At 42.1% G+C, this 21,104-nt stretch overlaps 1 non-coding gene and 1 pseudogene across 1 annotated transcript; one reads left to right on the top strand and one right to left on the bottom strand.

Moving 5' to 3' along the window:
• The first annotated feature begins 416 nt into the window (after positions 1-416).
• LOC110804233 (uncharacterized) overlaps positions 417-21,104 on the top strand; it is a 54,947-nt pseudogene continuing 34,259 nt past the window's right edge.
• Positions 16,952-17,057, bottom strand: LOC130464613 (small nucleolar RNA R71). Its single transcript, XR_008924991.1, has one exon. It is a non-coding gene; the product is annotated as a small nucleolar RNA R71 (small nucleolar RNA).

The following is a 21,104-nucleotide window of genomic DNA, read 5'->3' as shown; positions in this document are numbered from 1 at the left end:
TACAGCCAACACGTCGTTTGAATCTTAATATGCAAGATGTGGTGAGAAAAGAGGTAGTGAAACTACTTGATGCAGGCATCATCTATCCCATTTCAGATTCTAAATGGGTGAGCCCGGTGCAAGTGGTTCCCAAGAAGGGGGGGACAACGGTCGTTAAGAATGATAAGGATGAGCTTATCCCCACTCGTGTTGTTACAGGTTGGCGTATGTGTATAGATTATAGAATGTTGAATACGACCACCTTGAAGGATCACTTTCCCCTCCCCTTTATTAACCAGATGCTAGAAAGATTAGCAAAACACAACTTTTTCTGTTATTTGGATGGATATTCAGGTTTCTTTTAGATTCCCATTCACCCAAACGACCAGGAGAAGACGACGTTCACTTGTCCTTATGGAACTTTTGCATACCGCAGAATGCCGTTTGGTTTGTGCAACGCCCCTGCTACATTTCAAAGGTGTATGATGGCCATTTTTTCTGACTTCATCGAGGACATCATGGAGGTATTTATGGATGATTTTAGTGTTTATGGTTCTGACTTTGATGTATGTTTGCATAATCTTTCTAAAGTGCTTAAACGTTGTTCTGGAGTGAATTTGGTATTGAATTGGAAAAATGCCACTTTATTGCGAAACCCCTCACTCAATTATTGCTCAAGGATGCCACATTTGAGTTCACTGATGCTTGTTTGGAGTCTTTTGACAGGATTAAGAAAGCATTGATAACTGCTCCAATCATTCAGCCTCCGGATTGGGATTTGCCGTTCGAAATTATGTGTGATGCGAGTGATTATGCTGTTGGAGCAATGCTTGGCCAAAGAAAGAACAAGGTGTTGCATGCCATCTATTATGCAAGCAAAACCTTGGATGGAGCTCATATGAATTATGCTACTACTGAGAAAGAGCTCCTTGCGGTTGTTTATGCTCTTGACAAATTTCGGACGTATCTTGTTGGTTCAAAAGTCATTATACACACTGATCATGCCGCTTTGAAGTATTTGTTGGCCAAGAAAGAGGCCAAACCGAGACTTATTCGACGGATTCTTCTTCTCCAGGAGTTTGATTTGGAGATTCGGGATAAGAAGGGTGCTGAGAATGTTGTTGCAGATCATCTCTCTCGGTTGAAATTTCAATCTAGCACAGACGGGCCTGTCAATGATTCGTTTCTTGACGATCATCTATTCTCTGTTTCTACTCAATCCCCATGGTATGCGGACTTTGCAAACTATTGTGTTGGTGGCTCCCATCCTCCGGAGTTAACATATCAACAACGTAAGAGATTCTACCATGATGCTAAGCGGTATTTTTGGGATGATCCACATTTGTATCAGAAGTGTGCCGATGGTATGTTTCGTAGGTGTGTAGCGGATTGGGATACCCACGGGGTTCTTAAGCATTGCCACAGTTTACCTTCTAGTGGTCATCTTGGTGCTATTCCGACCGCCCATCGAACTCTTCAAAGTGGTTTCTATTGGACTTCTATATTCAAGGATGCTCGTTTCTTTTGCAATGCATGTGATGAATGTCAACGAACGGGCAACTTTTCGAAAAGGCAAGAGCTACCACAGACCGAAATTCTTGAAGTTGAGCCATTTGATGTGTGGGGCATTGATTTTATGGGACCGTTCCCTTCTTCATGTGGGAATCGGTACATCTTGGTTGCCGTTGATTATGTTACAAAGTGGGTGGAAGCTATTGCATCGCCAACCAACGACTCTAACGTTGTAAAGAAGCTTTTCAAGAAAATCATCTTTCCGCGCTTCGGAGTCCCAAGGGTTGTGATTAGTGACGGAGGTTCCCATTTTCATCAACGGACTTTTAAGGCTCTTCTGAAGAAGCACGGAGTTACTCAAAAGGTTGGCATGGCTTATCATCCTCAAACGAGTGGCCAAGTTGAAGTTTCTAATCGACAGATCAAGAGAATTCTCGAAAAAGTGGTCAACAAGTCTCGAAAAGATTGGTCTTTGAAGTTGGATGACACATTGTGGGCGTTGCGCACGGTCTACAAGACTCCGTTAGGGACAACTCCGTATCGGTTGGTGTATGGCAAAGCTTGCCATTTACCAGTTGAAATGGAATATCTCTCTAATTGGGCTGTAAAAGAGATTAATATGGATCTAGAGGCGGCCGGTGAAGCGAGACTTCTTCAATTGAATGAGCTAGATGAACTTCGGTTTGAAGCTTACGAGAATCATAGGCTCTACAAGGAGCAAACGAAGAATTTTCATGATAAGATGATCCAAAAACGAGAGTTCAACATCGGTGATAAGGTCTTGCTTTATAATTCACGATTACGGCTTTTTCCAGGAAAGCTTAAATCTAGATGGTCCAGACCTTTTACTATCACCGAAGTCAAGGAACATGGAGCTATTGAGGTTGCTAGTGAAAATAGCACCAAGTTCAAAGTGAACGGTCAACGTTTGAAGCTATACACTCAAGGAGCGTTTATTGGAAAATTGGAGACGATTTATCTCTCCGATCTACCCACCGACGCTTGACTATTGAGGTTTGGAGTCAAGCTAATGACTTAAAACGAGCGCTTATCGGGAGGCAACCTACTCCGCCCCAGAATAGAGAAAGTGCCAATGCTATCACTCTTAGAAGTGGCACTAAATATGATGGACCCCCGATGGCCATTGATGATGCAACTCTTGCTGAGGAGAACACAAATGGACCAGAGAAAGCAATTGATGCAGAGCCTCAAGTCCCGGAAGTTAATAATGCTGATGATGTTGGTGCAAATAAGGGGAAAGAGAAGATTTCTGATTCTCTCCCTATTGTGCCTAAGTTACCTTTCCCTCACTGGATGTAGAAAACTAAGGTCGATCAACAACTTGGTAATTTCTTGGCAATGGTCAAGAATCTTGAGGTAACGGTCCCTTTTACTGATTTAATACCTCAAGTTCCTGTTTATGCAAAATTTTTGAAAGAGATGATCATTAAGAAAAAGGATTATGGTGGTGTGGAGAGAGTCTCTCTAACCGAAGAGTGTAGTGCCATATTGCAAAATAAGTCTCCACCCAAACTTAAGGATCCGGGTAGTTTTTCCATCCCCTGTCATGTAGGTGCATTGTTCATTGATAAAAAATTATGTGATTTAGGTGCAAGTGTGTCTGTCATGCCCCTTTCTGTCTGTAATAGGTTGAATATGGGAAAACTAAAATGCACACAAATCACGTTGCAAATGGCAGATCGTTCTATAAAGTATCCCTTGGGTATTTTGGAGGATGTTCCTGTCCGGGTGGGAAAATTCTACATTCCTGTTGACTTTGTGGTACTAGATATGGAGGAGGATAGTCAAATCCCCATAATTTTGGGTAGGCCATTCTTATGTACTGCAGGTGCTGTTATTGATGTCAAGTCTGGGTCTCTTACTTTGAGTGTTGGTGATGATACTATTACTTTTAATCTAACCAATGTTGTGAAGTCTCCTATGCTTGAGAATACTTGTTGCAGGATTGATATTGTAGAAGAGATTTCTCTAGACAATATCCCTAGAATGTTGTATGATGATCTATTGCTGGCGACTCTCACCTTGAAGGCCAAGAAAGGAGAAGGAGATTGTGAGATTGATTCCTTGATCTCGGATCTAGATGGAAGTGAAGCTGAGATGGTCGACGGTTTTGAGGTATTGGAAACTGTTTGCTCTATTTCCGAGCCACATGTAACGAAGGTAGAACTAAAACCATTACCATCTCACCTTAAATATGCATTTCTTGATGATAATGAGGATTTTCTTGTGATCGTTAATGCTGCACTCGACGATAGCCAGCTTTCTAAGCTTCTGACCGTGCTCCTTATGCACAAAAAGGCAATCGGGTATAGCATTGACGATCTCAAGGGCATTAGTCCTGACTTTTGTATGCATAGAATTAACTTGGAAGCAGATCACCGCCCTCGCATACAGCCAACACGTCGTTTGAATCTTAATATGCAAGATGTGGTGAGAAAAGAGGTAGTGAAACTACTTGATGCAGGCATCATCTATCCCATTTCAGATTCTAAATGGGTGAGCCCGGTGCAAGTGGTTCCCAAGAAGGGGGGGACAACGGTCGTTAAGAATGATAAGGATGAGCTTATCCCCACTCGTGTTGTTACAGGTTGGCGTATGTGTATAGATGATAGAATGTTGAATACGACCACCTTGAAGGATCACTTTCCCCTCCCCTTTATTGACCAGATGCTAGAAAGATTAGCAAAACACAACTTTTTCTGTTATTTGGATGGATATTCAGGTTTCTTTTAGATTCCCATTCACCCAGACGACCAGGAGAAGACGACGTTCACTTGTCCTTATGGAACTTTTGCATACCGCAGAATGCCGTTTGGTTTGTGCAACGCCCCTGCTACATTTCAAAGGTGTATGATGGCCATTTTTTCTGACTTCATCGAGGACATCATGGAGGTATTTATGGATGATTTTAGTGTTTATGGTTCTGACTTTGATGTATGTTTGCATAATCTTTCTAAAGTGCTTAAACGTTGTTCTGGAGTGAATTTGGTATTGAATTAGAAAAATGCCACTTTATTGCAAAACCCCTCACTCAATTATTGCTCAAGGATGCCACATTTGAGTTCACTGATGCTTGTTTGGAGTCTTTTGACAGGATTAAGAAAGCATTGATAACTGCTCCAATCATTCAGCCTCCGAATTGGGATTTGCCGTTCGAAATTATGTGTGATGCGAGTGATTATGCTGTTGGAGCAATGCTTGGCCAAAGAAAGAACAAGGTGTTGCATGCCATCTATTATGCAAGAAAAACCTTGGATGGAGCTCAGATGAATTATGCTACTACTGAGAAAGAGCTCCTTGCGGTTGTTTATGCTCTTGACAAATTTCGGACGTATCTTGTTGGTTCAAAAGTCATTATACACACTGATCATGCCACTTTGAAGTATTTGTTGGCCAAGAAAGAGGCCAAACCGAGACTTATTCGATGGATTCTTCTTCTCCAGGAGTTTGATTTGGAGATTCGGGATAAGAAGGGTGCTGAGAATGTTGTTGCAGATCATCTCTCTCGGTTGAAATTTCAATCTAGCACAGACGGGCCTGTCAATGATTCGTTTCTTGACGATCATCTATTCTCTGTTTCTACTCAATCCCCATGGTATGCGGACTTTCCAAACTATTGTGTTGGTGGCTCCCATCCTCCGGAGTTAACATATCAACAACGTAAGAGATTCTACCATGATGCTAAGCGGTATTTTTGGGATGATCCACATTTGTATCAGAAGTGTGCCGATGGTATGTTTCGTAGGTGTGTAGCGGATTGGGATACCCACGGGGTTCTTAAGCATTGCCACAGTTTACCTTCTAGTGGTCATCTTGGTGCTATTCCGACCGCCCATCGAACTCTTCAAAGTGGTTTCTATTGGCCTTCTATATTCAAGGATGCTCGTTTCTTTTGCAATGCATGTGATGAATGTCAACGAACGGGCAACTTTTCGAAAAGGCAAGAGCTACCACAGACCGAAATTCTTGAAGTTGAGCCATTTGATGTATGGGGCATTGATTTTATGGGACCGTTCCCTTCTTCATGTGGGAATCGGTACATCTTGGTTGCCGTTGATTATGTTACAAAGTGGGTGGAAGCTATTGCATCGCCAACCAACGACTCTAACGTTGTAAAGAAGCTTTTCAAGAAAATCATCTTTCCGCGCTTCGGAGTCCCAAGGGTTGTGATTAGTGACGGAGGTTCCCATTTTCATCAACGGACTTTTAAGGCTCTTCTGAAGAAGCACGGAGTTACTCAAAAGGTTGGCATGGCTTATCATCCTCAAACGAGTGGCCAAGTTGAAGTTTCTAATCGACAGATCAAGAGAATTCTCGAAAAAGTGGTCAACAAGTCTCGAAAAGATTGGTCTTTGAAGTTGGATGACACATTGTGGGCGTTGCGCACAGTCTACAAGACTCCGTTAGGGACAACTCCGTATCGGTTGGTGTATGGCAAAGCTTGCCATTTACCAGTTGAAATGGAATATCTCTCTAATTGGGCTGTAAAAGAGATTAATATGGATCTAGAGGCGGCCGGTGAAGCGAGACTTCTTCAATTGAATGAGCTAGATGAACTTCGGTTTGAAGCTTACGAGAATCATAGGCTCTACAAGGAGCAAACGAAGAAGTTTCATGATAAGATGATCCAAAAACGAGAGTTCAACATCGGTGATAAGGTCTTGCTTTATAATTCACGATTACGGCTTTTTCCAGGAAAGCTTAAATCTAGATGGTCCAGACCTTTTACTATCACCGAAGTCAAGGAACATGGAGCTATTGAGGTTGCTAGTGAAAATGGCACCAAGTTCAAAGTGAACGGTCAACGTTTGAAGCTATACACTCAAGGAGCGTTTATTGGAAAATTGGAGACGATTTATCTCTCCGATCCACCCACCGACGCTTGACTATTGAGGTTTGGAGTTAAGCTAATGACTTAAAACGAGCGCTTATCGGGAGGCAACCTACTCCGCCCAGAATAGAGAAAGTGCACATGCTATCACTCTTAGAAGTGGCACTAAATATGATGGACCCCCGATGGCCATTGATGATGCAACTCTTGCTGAGGAGAACACAAATGGACCAGAGAAAGCAATTGATGCAGAGCCTCAAGTCCCGGAAGTTAATAATGCTGATGATGTTGGTGCAAATAAGGGGAAAGAGAAGATTTCTGATTCTCTCCCTATTGTGCCTAAGTTACCTTTCCCTCACTGGATGTAGAAAACTAAGGTCGATCAACAACTTGGTAATTTCTTGGCAATGGTCAAGAATCTTGAGGTAACGGTCCCTTTTACTGATTTAATAACTCAAGTTCCTGTTTATGCAAAATTTTTGAAAGAGATGATCATTAAGAAAAAGGATTATGGTGGTGTGGAGAGAGTCTCTCTAACCGAAGAGTGTAGTTCCATATTGCAAAATAAGTCTCCACCCAAACTTAAGGATCCGGGTAGTTTTTCCATCCCCTGTCATGTAGGTGCATTGTTCATTGATAAAAAATTATGTGATTTAGGTGCAAGTGTGTCTGTCATGCCCCTTTCTGTCTGTAATAGGTTGAATATGGGAAAACTAAAATGCACACAAATCACGTTGCAAATGGCAGATCGTTCTATAAAGTATCCCTTGGGTATTTTGGAGGATGTTCCTGTCCGGGTGGGAAAATTCTACATTCCTGTTGACTTTGTGGTACTAGATATGGAGGAGGATAGTCAAATCCCCATAATTTTGGGTAGGCCATTCTTATGTACTGCAGGTGCTGTTATTGATGTCAAGTCTGGGTCTCTTACTTTGAGTGTTGGTGATGATACTGTTACTTTTAATCTAACCAATGTTGTGAAGTCTCCTATGCTTGAGAATACTTGTTGCAGGATTGATATTGTAGAAGAGATTTCTCTAGACAACATCCCTAGAATGTTGTATGATGATCTATTGCTGGCGACTCTCACCTTGAAGGCCAAGAAAGGAGAAGGAGATTGTGAGATTGATTCCTTGATCTCGAATCTAGATGGAAGTGAAGCTGAGATGGTCGACGGTTTTGAGGTATTGGAAACTGTTTGCTCTATTTCCGAGCCACATGTAACGAAGGTAGAACTAAAACCATTACCATCTCACCTTAAATATGCATTTCTTGATGATAATGAGGATTTTCTTGTGATCGTTAATGCTGCACTCGACGATAGCCAGCTTTCTAAGCTTCTGACCGTGCTCCTTATGCACAAAAAGGCAATCGGTTATAGCATTGACGATCTCAAGGGCATTAGTCCTGACTTTTGTATGCATAGAATTAACTTGGAAGCAGATCACCGCCCTCGCATACAGCCAACACGTCGTTTGAATCTTAATATGCAAGATGTGGTGAGAAAAGAGGTAGTGAAACTACTTGATGCAGGCATCATCTATCCCATTTCAGATTCTAAATGGGTGAGCCCGGTGCAAGTGGTTCCCAAGAAGGGGGGGACAACGGTCGTTAAGAATGATAAGGATGAGCTTATCCCCACTCGTGTTGTTACAGGTTGGCGTATGTGTATAGATGATAGAATGTTGAATACGACCACCTTGAAGGATCACTTTCCCCTCCCCTTTATTGACCAGATGCTAGAAAGATTAGCAAAACACAACTTTTTCTGTTATTTGGATGGATATTCAGGTTTCTTTTAGATTCCCATTCACCCAGACGACCAGGAGAAGACGACGTTCACTTGTCCTTATGGAACTTTTGCATACCGCAGAATGCCGTTTGGTTTGTGCAACGCCCCTGCTACATTTCAAAGGTGTATGATGGCCATTTTTTCTGACTTCATCGAGGACATCATGGAGGTATTTATGGATGATTTTAGTGTTTATGGTTCTGACTTTGATGTATGTTTGCATAATCTTTCTAAAGTGCTTAAACGTTGTTCTGGAGTGAATTTGGTATTGAATTAGAAAAATGCCACTTTATTGCAAAACCCCTCACTCAATTATTGCTCAAGGATGCCACATTTGAGTTCACTGATGCTTGTTTGGAGTCTTTTGACAGGATTAAGAAAGCATTGATAACTGCTCCAATCATTCAGCCTCCGAATTGGGATTTGCCGTTCGAAATTATGTGTGATGCGAGTGATTATGCTGTTGGAGCAATGCTTGGCCAAAGAAAGAACAAGGTGTTGCATGCCATCTATTATGCAAGAAAAACCTTGGATGGAGCTCAGATGAATTATGCTACTACTGAGAAAGAGCTCCTTGCGGTTGTTTATGCTCTTGACAAATTTCGGACGTATCTTGTTGGTTCAAAAGTCATTATACACACTGATCATGCCACTTTGAAGTATTTGTTGGCCAAGAAAGAGGCCAAACCGAGACTTATTCGATGGATTCTTCTTCTCCAGGAGTTTGATTTGGAGATTCGGGATAAGAAGGGTGCTGAGAATGTTGTTGCAGATCATCTCTCTCGGTTGAAATTTCAATCTAGCACAGACGGGCCTGTCAATGATTCGTTTCTTGACGATCATCTATTCTCTGTTTCTACTCAATCCCCATGGTATGCGGACTTTGCAAACTATTGTGTTGGTGGCTCCCATCCTCCGGAGTTAACATATCAACAACGTAAGAGATTCTACCATGATGCTAAGCGGTATTTTTGGGATGATCCACATTTGTATCAGAAGTGTGCCGATGGTATGTTTCGTAGGTGTGTAGCGGATTGGGATACCCACGGGGTTCTTAAGCATTGCAACAGTTTACCTTCTAGTGGTCATCTTGGTGCTATTCCGATCGCCCATCGAACTCTTCAAAGTGGTTTCTATTGGCCTTCTATATTCAAGGATGCTCGTTTCTTTTGCAATGCATATGATGAATGTCAACGAACGGGCAACTTTTCGAAAAGGCAAGAGCTACCACAGACCGAAATTCTTGAAGTTGAGCCATTTGATGTATGGGGCATTGATTTTATGGGACCGTTCCCTTCTTCATGTGGGAATCGGTACATCTTGGTTGCCGTTGATTATGTTACAAAGTGGGTGGAAGCTATTGCATCGCCAACCAACGACTCTAACGTTGTAAAGAAGCTTTTCAAGAAAATCATCTTTCCGCGCTTCGGAGTCCCAAGGGTTGTGATTAGTGACGGAGGTTCCCATTTTCATCAACGGACTTTTAAGGCTCTTCTGAAGAAGCACGGAGTTACTCAAAAGGTTGGCATGGCTTATCATCCTCAAACGAGTGGCCAAGTTGAAGTTTCTAATCGACAGATCAAGAGAATTCTCGAAAAAGTGGTCAACAAGTCTCGAAAAGATTGGTCGTTGAAGTTGGATGACACATTGTGGGCGTTGCGCACGGTCTACAAGACTCCGTTAGGGACAACTCCGTATCGGTTGGTGTATGGCAAAGCTTGCCATTTACCAGTTGAAATGGAATATCTCTCTAATTGGGCTGTAAAAGAGATTAATATGGATCTAGAGGCGGCCGGTGAAGTGAGACTTCTTCAATTGAATGAGCTAGATGAACTTCGGTTTGAAGCTTACGAGAATCATAGGCTCTACAAGGAGCAAACGAAGAAGTTTCATGATAAGATGATCCAAAAACGAGAGTTCAACATCGGTGATAAGGTCTTGCTTTATAATTCACGATTACGGCTTTTTCCAGGAAAGCTTAAATCTAGATGGTCCAGACCTTTACTATCACCCAAGTCAAGGAACATGGAGCTATTGAGGTTGCTAGTGAAAATGGCACCAAGTTCAAAGTGAACGGTCAACGTTTGAAGCTATACACTCAAGGAGCATTTATTGGAAAATTGGAGACGATTTATCTCTCCGATCCACCCACCGACGCTTGACTATTGAGGTTTGGAGTCAAGCTAATGATTTAAAACGAGCGCTTATCGGGAGGCAACCCGATTTCTAACTCTTTTTCTTTTCAATTTTTTCATTTATTTCTATTTTTAATCTAATTTATTTTGTTTATTTGGTTATTTTTATTAAAAATAAAAAAGGTATATTAACAACAAAAGAACAAAAATATTTTATGTTCGAGTTCACTTGAATTCACATTTTTATTTTTATTTTTATTTTTATTTTTATTTTTTAGATTAGTTTTTCGTTCATCGTATTTATTCATTTATTTTTGCGTGTTTTAATTTTACTAACGATTCTAATTTTTGAGCTTAGTGGTGTTTGATTTTTTTTAAGGATATGTAGGTGCACGATCAAGCTATTCCGAGAAATTTTAATGCATTGACAAGCCGCAAATGGATCAACAAGCTCGCGAAACCCAGCGCCTACCCAACGTGCGCGCTGGCCTGTATACACTCCAAGCACTAGCCACTACCTTGCCCGCTGGCAATCCAGCGTGGGCGCTAGATTCGTCGCGCACCATGAGCATCTCAGCGAGAGAGCACTCGCAAGCCAGCGAGTGTTGCTCTGCGCTACACCCTTGCGAGCCAGCCCGCACTCGTGCCAGCAGCACTCTTCGCTCACCAATTTTGTCGCACCAGCAGCAGTACCCCAGCGAGGGATCTCGCGCAGCCAGCGATCAAGCACTCGACGCTAGCAATCAAGCACTCAACGCCAGCGATCGAGCACTCGACGCCAGCGAGAGAGAAATCGATGCCCACGCCTGCCAGCTCTTCTATTGCGTGTCTCACGTACCCAGCGCTCGAGCCCTTGTTGTAGCGAGAGAGCACTCGCCCCAGCGAGGGATGTCTCGCCTAGCCTTGCCAACTGCACCTGCTGTTTCACACACAAGCCCAACCAACATAATCTCCCTTCACAATCTCTTGCCTCACGCAACAGCCCACCCCCACCTCTCTCTCACCCTCGCGCACCAACACTCTCCATCACCCACCATCACCCCGGCTACCAACTGCCACCACCGCAATTAACCGCCGGCGACCACCTCCGTTGCCGGCGTCGCCCCGCCCAGCCAGTAACCCCAATTTCTCCATCTTTTCCATACTTTAAAATCATAAACCCTAGACTTAATCAATTTGGGGCTTTTTGTTTCTCATGGTTGGAGTTGGAATTGGTTGAATTGTGAACTTCATAAGGTAAAAGGAGGAGATTTACATCAATTTCATGCTCCATTCATCACCAAATTGGTAGTAAGATTCGAATTACTCCCTCTATTTTACTCTTTGACATTATTCAAGAATTTCTATGCTTATGGTTAAATTGAATTACATGAATTACTTGATTGTCAATTGAAATTGATTGAGGGACAAATTACTTCATTGTGAATTCTGGTTTCATTGATTTGATTGTTGCTTGGAGTACCGGAGTTTTGATTTACTTGGATTATTGGCATTTTTGATTGCGGTGACACTTATCACAGATTTCATACACCATGACACCACCAAGACGCTCAAATCCTAAGCGTAATGCCACTAAACCAACTGCACCCAAACCTGCCACATTCAAAAAGCCACCCACCCCAAAACCCCCACCATCAAAAGTCACCCCACCCATATTACCACCACCCTTATAAGCCCCCACACCCATAATACCACCACCACCACCACATCTAAATCCTGAGCTTCGCCAACAAACTTTGCTAGCCGCCTTGCACAAAAGACCAGTTCGTTCTACACTTTTTTACTCCATGGATGCGGCTACCAAGTTGGGACTTCATTCTAGTATTGTCGAACTTCTTTCTGGTTCGTCTTGGGAGAAATTTCTTGGTATTACTGAGCTTACTTTTGCAGATTGGACTTATGAATTCCTAGCTTCCTTTGAGTTTAAAGCAGAGCTCTCAAAGCTGTATTTTAAACTTGGTGGTGTAGCTCGTGAATTGACTGTCGATGAGGTAAATGATATATTTGGATGGGAGAAAGGATGCATAATTGATTCATACGGGTTCACCACCTTCTTGGATGACAAGATAAATGAGGATGATACGCCTTGTGATCTCTCCCACTTTTGGTTTCGAATAACTGGAAAAAAGGATTGGAATTCCGGACATAGCAAGTGTGGCTCGATCATCAATCCATCCCTCAGATTACTCCATCGGGTGATTAAGAGTGTCTTCTACCCTAAAAAGGAGATGAATCAAGTCACCACATCTGACCTCAGACACTTATTGGCTTTCACAATTGAAAGGTATCCGGACCTTCCTACGATTGATTATGGTTCTTTCTTGGTCTCAGCCTTTCATACTGCTCGTAACAGAGATGTTAGAGATATCCATTGTGGCGGTTTTATCACTTGTATTGCCAAGCATTTTGGGTTGTCCACTGAGGAAAAAAAGCCGGTTTCATCGAAAAACTATTTGCTTGACATTAAGGCATTGGGTCGTTTTGGTTGGCTCAAAGAGATCGTTATGTTTGGAACGTGAAACGAGGGGGACACCGTCTGGCCGACTCCCCTTATGCCTATCTTCCGTGTTCTCGGGCAGATCTCACTACCTTTGGATGTTTGACATTCTCACCTGACTTTCGACGATCGGGGAGCCGGATGGCAGACTCCGCGCGTCCACCCCCGGACACTCAGTGAGTACTCCTGCGTCTCACATTGCTGCTACCCCCGAGGGTCCAACATCACCTACTCCAGTTACTGGCTCTGTACCACTTGAGCACCAGCTGGGATCCCTTGTTTCGCTTTGCGAAACTTTTCATACTGCTGTCTTTGAGCGTCTCTCTGCTCTTGACGACCAGGTTGCCTCCTTGCGTCAGGATGTTTCCACCATTCTTGCACGGCTGCCAGCTCCTGCCCCGACTCTTGCTGAGTGAGTCGTTCCTTTTCTCTTTCCCTTGCATTACTATGTATTGTCGAAGTGGGGTCACTGTATCAGTCTAGCTTGGGGGAGGGATATCCTATCCTTTATTGCTTTCTTAGTGTACTTTTTATCGCTTTCATAGGTGTTGTACGCTTTGTGCCATCCATTAGGGGTGGGAGTTTACGTGCAACGAAAAAAAATGTACTGCTTTCCTAGTATTATTGATTAGTTTAGTTGTTTTTCTTTACTTGCATTCATACTTCTTTATATACCCTGCATAGTGTATTTGACTTTCAAACCATGTTCGGACTTTATTTGACTCTCTGGAGCTTCTCTTGAACTTAGCTATGATTCTTAAATTCAGTCGGTTGTGCTATACATTGATAACTGCTTGGCATTGTTTGAACCAAATGAATGGTATGCGGTAAGATGTTGGTCTCGTGTCAAGAATAGCTAGCCAATTACCTTGTAGGTCACCTTACTATGTGTTTGTGTGATTGATGTGACTTGTTATCGTATGATTCTGGCTTGAGATTCATTAGTAGTTTAGTTGTAACTCACGCATGCCGCGTATGACAGAGGCCATTCTCTTAGGAAGCCTTCAGACGAATTTAGAAACATCAGTTCCTGCCTTTCATACCCATGTTGTAGCCTTGTCCGTTTATTCTTTTAACTCCACAAAATTGAGCCCTATTAGTGCCGTTGGTTACTTAGCCCGAGTCTATCTTGGGGGAGCTTCGGTGTTCGTAATGGTTTCATTGATGTTGATTGATTGGCACACTAAGCCAATAGTTCGTGGTTCGAGGCTATGGTTGGATATGTGGTTTGGAGATAGTGCATATTATTGTTGGCACCCAAGCTTGCAATAGTTAGCATTAGATTTATTTATTTCATTTCGTTTTCATTATTTTGTTTCAATTTCATAAACAAAACAAAACAAAAAAAAAGAGAAAAAAAAAGAAAAAAAAAGAAGAAAAAAAAAGAGAAAATCAAAGAAAAATAAAAAAAAAGTATGTTTTTCCGTTTTTGTATATAGTTTGAAGGAAGGGAAAGGGATTGAAGAAAGATCATTTGACATTATATTATGTTCTTCCCCTTGGTTATAATTTAGTTTATTGTTCGTATTTCATGGTTCGATGGAGTTGGATTTTCGACATTATCGCCGACGCATATAGTTCACCTTTGCTCCCCAAGTTGGACCTTACTCTCACTTTTTCCCAAATTATATCCTACCCTTCCTTTTCACCTAGCCCCATTACAAGCTTATTATAAAGACCTCTTGATCGGCATCTTTGTTTGGTGATTGAGCGAAAATTATTTCTTGCTATTGTCATCTTACCCCGCGTTGCATCATATATTCATATTCTACATGGTATGCGGCGACGACTAGCTTGATTGAGAACAGTTTGTGGCTAAGCTTGGTTGTTTCAATTGTGGATCATGATGCTTTGTGGTTCTATTTGTATCTGAGCTAAATTTCTGTCTTAATAACTTTGTTTGATTGTTTGCCCGAGAGTTGAGTAGGTTTGTTCAGGTTCAATGAATGTCATGTGCGTCTCATTTCTCTATCTTCGGTCTAGTGTTGCTTGGGGACAAGCAACATTTTAGCTTGGGGGAATTTGATGAATCATATTTATATAGGGTATTCTAGGCTCATTTAGGTTGCATTTCTAGGCATTTGTCTCATTTTAGTTGCATTTAGAGTCATAATTGCATAAGTCGTCGTTATTGTACTCTATTACGCTCCGTTTGTATTTTCTTTGATATTTCAGGTGATCTTACAATCATTTGGATCCTTTCGGAGTGTTTGGAGGTGGATCGAATGATCACCGGATGGTTTGAGTCGGAGACGAAGTGTTTGATCGGAGAATTGAGCTTTCTGGGGATGATTAGCTCGATGTATCGCTTGTGCATAGGCTCACAAGATCCCTCGTTGGCTCGCAAGATCTCTCGTTGCCTCGCAAGATCCCTCGTTGGCTCGCAAGATCCCTCGTTGGCTCGCTACATCTATCGCCGTGCCTCGTTGCTTCGTCGCCATGTGTTGCTGCACTTCACTCGGCCAGCGAGGGATGGCTCTCTAGCTCCCTCGCTGCCTTGCCTCGCCCCTTGTTCTACCTGCTACATGTCATTGGGCCAGCGAGGGATGGTGCGCGAGATCCCTCGCTGCCCATGCCTCGCTATCTCTCTTTTCGTTTGCGTGGCTTGTGCTCGAGTTTGGTTGCCACGTCATCGCTTCATCGACCAATCATCGACGACTTTTATCTTTATTTTCTTATTTATTTATTTATTTATTTTATTTTAGAAAATAGGGAGCATATAAATACTCAAGGGAATTAATTTATTTCCCTCATGTTATTTTTTGCTTAGAATCCTTTTAAACGCTTAGTTTTATTTTTCCTCTCTTCATATTATTTAGCCCTAGTACACTCCATTCGATCGATCAATATAGAGGTAGTTTTCATAATTCTTCTTGCTTTGAATTATTGTTTTCTATTATTGTGCATTATGAATTTCATTATTATTTCATATTTCATGTTCGTTATCTAGTCATGAGCGAGTAGTTTTATTCTTGGGCTAAGTAAGGGAAACCATGTTTATACCATGATTGTTATGCATTAAAGTTTGTTAATGTATAGATTATGCTTGAGTAATTCCAATTGATTTTTTATTAATTGTTGATTCATGTAATTGGCCAATATCGTGGATTGATTATCTAGCTAATAGGAATTAGAATTGAAAGATCATATTCTTAGAGGCTTTGTGCAATTGGCAATTCTGATTATGTTAGCGACCGCACTGCATATGTTGGATTGAAAGTGTTAAAACCCGACCGTAGGATTAACATATACTTTAATTACTCGGCCTAGCCTATTTATTGTCGAATTGATTTGTGTTCTTGGATTGGTATAAGCATGGTGAACCGAACAGACGCCCTAGACCTTTAATTCATTGATAAATTACGCATTTTTATTATTGCTTTAGTTTTACTAGTTAACACTCAAAATCAACTTTTGTTATTGAAATAGTTCGTATAATTGGGCAAAAACTAATAGAACTTGTCTCCCTGTGGGATCGACCTGTATTTGCTAAGTATCTGCTAACAACAGACACCGTGCACTTGCGGTATCACTTTTTAACTCATCAAGTTTTTGGCGCCGTTGACGGGGAGACGGCTAGATTCTATTACTTTTAGTTTGATTATTTGAACTGTTTCCATTGTCTCATTAGAACTCTCAGTTCCAATTGAGGCAAATCTCACTGCGTTTTCTTTCGTTGTTGTTTATGCCCAGGTCTGCCAGAACGGGTACCTTGGTTCCTCCCGATCCCGATCTTGGAAAGACCCTTCGTCAACTAAAAAAGCAACTGAAAAAGAAGAAGCAGTCAGGGTCCCAAGACTCACAGACTCCACCGAGTCACACGATGTCTAAATCCCTGAAATCATATGGGGTACCTTCCTCGAATAGTGTTCCGACTGGGCTTACAATGCCAACCATTGAGGCAATCAACTTCGAGATCAAGCCCGCTCTAATCTCCATGGTCTCACAAAATCAATATGGTGGCCATCCATCTGAGGAACCCACCAACCATTTGCAGAGGTTCAACCAAATGTGTGGTACTATCAAGCATCAAGGGGTAACTCAAGACCAATTAAAAGTCATGTTGTTTGGTATTAGCCTCCGTGATAAGGCTCAGACATGGTTGAATGATGTCAAGGAGACAGAGTGGAGTGCTATTTCACAGGCCTTTATAGAAGAATTCTTTCCACCCACCAAGACTGCTGAAATAAGGCATAAGCTGACTAGATTCACTCTAGAACCTGGTGAATCATTTCGAGAAGCCTGGGATAGATTCAAGGCTTTGCAGCAGTCGTGTCCGCATCACAACATTGAAAAATGGTTCTTGGTTCATATTTTCTACCATGGGTTGCAAGATGAAACAAAGAACACGGTTGATTCTACTGCTGGGGTGTTTTTCTTGACAAAGAAGTGGATGCAGGTTATGATTTTCTTGCCAATTTAGCAGCCAACCATTACAGCACCACCAAAACCACATCTAAGAAGGGAAAATTGGATGTCGATGCTTATGCTCTATTATCCTCACAAGTGGCAGCCTTGAACCTGAAGATCGATTCTTTGAAGGCTCCTCAGTCTGGTACTCCTCCAATGAGTATCAATTCTATGTCTAGTGTAGCTCCAGTGACAACTTCCTACTGCGAAGTATGTGGCATCCAGGGTCATTTTGGTCATGAGTGCTCTTATAGTTTGCAGGATACTACGCAATTGGAGCAAGTGAATGCTTTTCAACAGAGACAACCCAATGACCCATATTCCAATTCATTTAATCCGGGTTGGAGGAATCATTCAAATTTCTCATATCGGGGCAACAATGTTCAGAATCCTCAACCCCAGCAACAATGGTCGCAACCACAGTTTCATCCACCTCAACCACATGTTGCTAGGCCTCCATTTCAACAAGGAGCCTCACATAATGCTCCCCCGGGGTTTAATAGGCCCCCGCATCAAGGATATCAACAACCCCCTCAGAGCAGTGCTACTGCAGAGCTTAACATGGGTGATCTGTATAAGCTTATTGCAAATATGCAGAAGACCGCAGAGATAGCTCAAACGAACCATGATGAGAGCATAAAAGAGTTGAAGAATCAGAATAGAATGTTGGAGAATCAAGTTGCTCCACTTGCTGACACTCTATCTCAAAGGCAACCGGGTACACTACCAGGGCAACCTACTCCGCCCTAGAATAGAAAAAGTGCCAATGCTATCACTCTTAGAAGGGGCACTAAATATGATGGACCCCCGATGCCCATTGATGATGCAACTCTTGCTGAGGAGAACACAGATGGACCAGAGAAAGCAATTGATGCAGAGCCTCAAGTCCCAGAAGTTGATAATGCTGATGATGTTGGTGCAAATAAGGGGAAAGAGAAGATTTCTGATTTGCCTAAGTTACCTTTCCCTCACCGGATGCAGAAAACTAAGGTCGATCAACAACTTGGTAAGTTCTTGGCAATGGTAAAAAATCTTGAGGTAACGGTCCCTTTTACTGATTTAATATCTCAAGTTCCTGTTTATGCAAAATTTTTGAAAGAGATGATCACTAAGAAAAAGGATTATGGTGGTGTGGAGAGAGTCGCTCTAACCGAAGAGTGTAGTGCCATATTGCAAAATAAGTCTCCACCCAAACTTAAGGATCCGGGTAGTTTTTCCATCCCCTGTCATGTAGGTGCATTGTTCATTGATAAAGCATTATGTGATTTAGGTGCAAGTGTGTCTGTCATGCCCCTTTCTGTCTGTAATAGGTTGAATATGGGAAAACTAAAATGCACACAAATCACGTTGCAAATGGCAGATCGTTCTATAAAGTATCCCTTGGGTATTTTGGAGGATGTTCCTGTCCGGGTGGGAAAATTCTACATTCCTGTTAACTTTGTGGTACTAGATATGGAGGAGGATAGTCAAATCCCCATAATTTTTGGTAGGCCATTCTTATGTACCGCAGGTGCTGTTATTGATGTCAAGTCTGGGTCTCTTACTTTGAGTGTTGGTGATGATACTGTTAATTTTAATCTAACCAATGCTGTGAAGTCTCCTATGCTTGAGAATACTTTTTGCAGGATTGATATTGTAGAAGAGATTTCTCTAGACAACATCCCTAGAATGTTGTATGATGATCTATTGCTGGCGACTCTCACCTTGAAGGCCAAGAAAGGAGAAGGAGATTGTGAGATTGATTCCTTGATCTCGGATCTAGATGGAAGTGAAGTTGAGAAGGTTGACGGTTTTGAGGTATTGGAAACTGTTTGCTCTATTTCCGAGCCACAGGTAACGAAGGTAGAACTAAAACCATTACCATCTCACCTTTAATATGCATTTCTTGATGATAATGAGGATTTTCCTGTGATCGTTAATGCTGCACTCGACTATAGCCAGCTTTCTAAGCTTCTGACCGTGCTCCGTATACACAAAAAGGCAATCGGGTATAGCATTAACGATCTCAAGGGAATTAGTCCTGACTTTTGTATGCATAGAATTAACTTGGAAGCAGATCACTGCCCTCGCATACAGCCACAACGTCGTTTGAATCTTAATATGCAAGATGTGGTGAGAAAAGAGATAGTGAAACTACTTGATGCGAGCATCATCTATCCCATTTCAGATTCTAAATGGGTGAGCCCGGTGCAAGTCGTTCCCAAGAAGGGGGGGACAACGGTCGTTAAGAATGATAAGGATGAGCTTATCCCCACTCATGTTGTTACATGTTGGTGTAGGGGAATACAGTTAAACATAATAACATGTGCGGAACAATCCCCAAAGCCAGGAAACATGTAAAAAGCACAGATTAAGAAAACTTACATTCGAAGCGTTTTTTCCATAATAATCCGTCAACGAACACGAACAAAGAACTCCACTTGTCGTTCCTCTACTTGGTTCACCGACACGATCAGATCCTTCTTGATAATCGTAGCTTAGACAATTGATCAAGATACTTTGCTTTTGGGAAGAACTCACTTTGGAGGCACAGAGAGAATTAGGGTTCTCTATGTCTCTAGGGTTTGAGTAATGAATTGTGTGTGTGTTGGAAACAAGGTTGTAAGGTTATATCATTAACCTTACTAACCGACCAAGCAAGAAGCAAGGCCGGCTAGCAAGCCGTGCGAGCCAAGCAACACGGACACACGCCCGCGCCCAACGACACACTGCATGCCGAAGCCCATAGCGCGCGCGCCGAGCAGCTGGGCCGTAGGCCTTGCTCGCTCGTCGTACTGTGCGCTAATTCTTGCTGTTGCGTGCTCGCGCCCAATGGGCTTGCCTTGCTTGCTCGCGAGCTTGCTGGCTCGTTGGGCCTTGCACGCTTACGTGCTTGGCTCGACGGGCCGGCAACTCCGATGCCCTTTGTATTCGCGATTTAATATATTTCCGATATATTATTTATCGTTTCGTATACGACGAATCACCGTCGTACTATACGATTTATTCGTGTCGCCCAGCTTACGAATATTCGCGATACGATATACGATTCCGACAAAGGTCGTATCGTATAATACGTTTCCAACTAATTACCGAAAAGCTATTAAATGAATTTCCGATTCATTTAATCCGGTGATCTGTTACGTGTCATTGGTGTGACCTTGTAGGTTCAGTCAAGAGTAAGTTGTGAATTCAATATCCATTAGAACTCACTGATCGGAAGCATTGCTCCAGCTAGCTGTTCCGATCACTTGATCTCACTGAATTAATTGTTCGCAATTAATCTGAACCTTGGTATTAGACTTAATGCACCTTGGGTGAAGGACATATTTCCTTCAATCTCCCACTTGTCATTCAGACAAGTGTGCATCCACATTCCTTTGTCACTTAGTGTTACTTACTGAACATAAGGTAAGATCCAAGCCATCCTTATTAGGTCCAGAAGTGTTTCTCGGATTACAGAGTTCAACTGTCAAACTTTTGCAGAAGGTTAAGCCTAACCATTCTGAGCACGGCCATGCATTTTACAGTATCTAACTCTCCGAGAGGCCTTGTTACACAACAACACCATATCCTATCAAAGATAGGAGGACAATCCATTCTTGCTTATGAACACTCACTTTGATTCATAGTACGCCCAATAACTGCTTTTATAGCCTCCTTTTACGGTGCGACGTTTAGCTAGTATCAAAGCGAACTAATTCTCAAACGAGCAGACATAATCGCTCATGTTCTAAGGAACGGTTTCTAATCACCATTAATGAGAACTACCTATGCCATGACTTTAATCTCTTAAAGCGTTCTCATGGTCAATCCGATACAAGATCCAATAAGTATCTATGCAAAAGATTCTGACATCCAGTCACTCTAGTTCAAGAAACAGAACTAAGTAATATACTTGCAATCTAATCTTCATTAGTCATTGGTCGTCCACCTTTCAATGACCTG

Source organism: Spinacia oleracea, chromosome 6, assembly GCF_020520425.1.
Source record: "Spinacia oleracea cultivar Varoflay chromosome 6, BTI_SOV_V1, whole genome shotgun sequence".
NCBI classification, from domain to species: domain Eukaryota; kingdom Viridiplantae; phylum Streptophyta; class Magnoliopsida; order Caryophyllales; family Amaranthaceae; genus Spinacia; species Spinacia oleracea.
The sequence above is the reverse complement of the archived record's forward strand: the minus strand, read 5'-3'. Positions and strand labels throughout refer to the sequence as shown.